The sequence below is a fragment of the Pithys albifrons genome, chromosome 15, assembly GCF_047495875.1.
Source record: "Pithys albifrons albifrons isolate INPA30051 chromosome 15, PitAlb_v1, whole genome shotgun sequence".
In the NCBI taxonomy this organism is placed as follows: Eukaryota; Metazoa; Chordata; class Aves; order Passeriformes; family Thamnophilidae; genus Pithys; species Pithys albifrons.
This window is the reverse complement of record NC_092472.1, coordinates 14,242,203-14,245,615: the sequence shown is the minus strand read 5'-3', so window position 1 is coordinate 14,245,615 and position 3,413 is coordinate 14,242,203.

Below are 3,413 nucleotides of genomic sequence, written 5' to 3'. Positions count from 1 at the left end.
GAAGGTGGGAGCCTGAGGCGTGCTGTTTCTTACAGCAAACATTCAAAAGCACAGTATGACTAGAAAATGCCCAGCTTTTGGTAATGAATCTCCTGTGTAATAATCTTAACACCCAGCCACCACACGCCTATGGAATTCCTGAGATTGTTGCAAACTGAACCCTTCTTTCCCACCCTGAAATTTCACAGCAATTTACCTCTCCAAGCCATCAGGGATCACCATTTGCAGGCGCTGAGGGGGATCTTCCATCCCTTGTGTGCTTTCTGCAGCCTGCAGTGCTATTTTGGAAATTCTCTCATTTAACTGGGTGGCTTGACTGAGTACAACTGCTCCTTTGGCTAAAATCATTCCCTGCCTGTCATCAGGTAATTAGAAAGCACCAAAAAGCCAGTGGTGCTTAAGGCAGCCCTGGGATAACTACAGCAGCTTTTTCTTTTGTGGATAAAGGACTAGGCTTTGGAAGCTGTAAACTTTTCCACTTCACAAGCAGGAGAAGGTAACACGGGGTGAAAAATGACACCCAGAAGCACAACAGTACTACAAGAAGGGCAATACTGCAAACACAAGAAGGTGGGTGAGAAAAGCAAATGCCTTCTGCTGGAAACACCATGGAGGGCACAGGGGGGGAAGCCAAGATCATTTTGAGGCAGAGGAAAAAAAATTTTAAAGGCAAACCCGCCAGGTTTGCCCAGTTCTTGCTGGTGCTGCAGCTACAGGCAGTTCATGGATTCTCACAGTTTAGCTGGGCTGAGAACCTTGCAAAGAAATCAGAAGTTTAGGAAAAAGGAAGAAAAAAAGAAACCAAAAGTGAAGAAATCAGAAGTCTCTCTGCTGCTGGGAGGACATATTCAGGCGTGGCAATGCACTGTGGACCTCACCAGCTGCTCATCCCACTGACACATCTCTCGTCCAGCAGGTCACTGGGATATTCAGCACAGCCAATATGTCTGTGGTACAGGAAAGCTCGATTTCAAGTGCCACCCTTTCCTGTTTGCATTGCAAACTAAGCATTTCCTTGTCTGAAAACAGCCTCACAGCCTCAGTGTCTGGCATATTGTTTCCCATGGAAAATACTGTGACCACATTATCTTTGTGGGCTTGTTGGGGTCCCTCTCCAAGACATGCAGCCAACTTCAGGCCAACATGATCAACGATTTTGAGGATCTCCAAGTCAGGCAGTGGTGGAACAAAGAGACTCTGCTTATGTACTCTCTTTCCTTTTGGTCTATGAAGTTGTTTTTTCTCCCAAAACTTTTCCATAAGCCTCTCAGACAGTCTGGTCTGCTGATCCATTCAACCACCCTTTCCTAAATTCCCTATCCCAGCTGTAATCAGCCCAAGTGCAGCCCACACACCACTGCAAGGACTGACACCGGGTGTCACTACTCAGCTCTGGCTGCATGCTCATGGGAGAGGTGGCCTTTTGGGAGGACCCCATGCTCCTGCAGAGCCACTGCTTCAGGAGTGCTGCTGTGGAGCCTCCTGCACTCACACTGTCCTGGAGACTGCAAAGTGTTCTGCAGACTGCATGGTCTGGTTGTAATACCCTGGTTCACTGATAAGCCTGCAAGTTTGATGGGGGGGCCACATATGATGCTGTCCTACTGGGCTTCTGGTGGAGAAAACAAGGAGCAGCTTGGGAGTCATTCTCCAGCCCCGTTCTAACAGGAGTTATCCCAGTTCTTTGGTACTTTCACTAAACATGCCCAGAGTGCTAGGGATAGTGATCACCACAGTGCTTTCCTCCTTTGGGCTGAAGAACTCTTGGCAGCTCCCTTCCCTTCTTCACAGGGCCGGGGAAAGGAAGGGGGATGCGATGAAAAGATCTGAGCACTGGGGCTACTGAAGAAAGGATGAGGCAGAGCCCAGGGCAGCCCTTGGTGCTTTCCCAACCACTCAATCCCACCAGCATCCTCAGGGTATGGCACCACAGAAAGGTGTCCCATGCAGACTTGTCACTCCTCCTGATCCCTCTGCTCTGGAACAGGGATCAGTGAGGAGAAGGACATCAAATGTCAAGAGCCATCAGGTATGAAAGCCTGCAGACCCTGCACACACACTTGTGGTGTCTGCATGAACCTCCTGGATGGCTATGGGTAAATCTTTGCTTGTCTGGCTCACAGATAAGCAGGCTTTAACCGAAACAGAGCAGGGACAGGGGAGCAGAGCAGCCAGGGGAGTGTGGATAGCACAGCCTGCAGCACAGACACCAAGGACGAGCAGCCTGGTTTACAGCAAGGCAGACTGGAAGTTATCCTCTGTGGGCACAACACTGCCAGTCCCACTTGCCAGCCTGGCAGACAGCAAGGGCCACAAGAACTGCTGGTTCCAAGGCCACCTATGCCACCATGTGCCATCCAGCTCCATGCCAAAGCAACAGCCATGCCTGGGAGGAAGCTCAAAGAAATAAATAATAATTAAGATTGGCAAACATCAGCTCAGAGCAGCAAGGGTTGGCTTGGCAAAGGGATTCACTTGCTTCCCTGGAAGGGTCATACTGGGCATCTGAGTGCGCAGGCACAAAGCAGAAATAGGTTGTGGTTCTGGGCCTTGGCCCTGGAAATTTCCTGCCACGGGGAAATTATAATGCAAGAAAATAATGCAGTGATGTTACACTTGTAGCCTGCGACACTTTCTTGAAGTGTCTCTCTCCAGCCTCCTTCAAGTGCATCTACACCAATTAATCATGCTTCAGATCAGAGGTAAAGAAGAACTTTGTAGCAATACATCACTCTAGGAAAGAATAAATCGCAACTATGTCAAAAGTAATCTTAATGTAAAAGTGTGAAAAACCTCTAAATAAATACTAAACTTTCCCTCCAAACTTTAGTTGGTTTTCCCTTCTGTAGAACAAGCCCCATAAGACAGGTAGGCATGGGAGACATCCCCCAGGTAAAACAAGAGACAGCAGCCTGGGCCAGACACATGCAGTCTTTTCACTGGGCTGAAAACCTGAATTAAAAGGAAGCAAGAGTACAGCAAAGAACACTGGCCACTGGGCCAGGAAGTAAGAGACCTTGGAGCTTCCCACACCCTTCTCCTTCCTCTGTCCCTTCTGTATTTCTCATCAGTTCATGCACTCTTCTGCACACTTGTGCCTCATGGAGCTCAAAAGGACACTTGGTTATCCTTAATTTACCGGGACTACGAGAGTCCTTTCTTCCCAGCACTTGCATCCCAAATGGAAAGTCTGTCTTTTTGGTGTTGGAAAAACAACTGCCAGGACACAGATTCAAGCACAGTTCTCCTGAGATGTCCCTCAGGCATAGGTGGCAGTCAGCTCCTAAGGATAGGTGCAGTTTCCTGGCAGACCTCTCCTGCATGTAATTTCCCATACCTAAAAGCCATCTCTTTTACAAAAAACCCCAACATTCAAAGCCGTACAAAGACACATATGACACACAGACATGCAC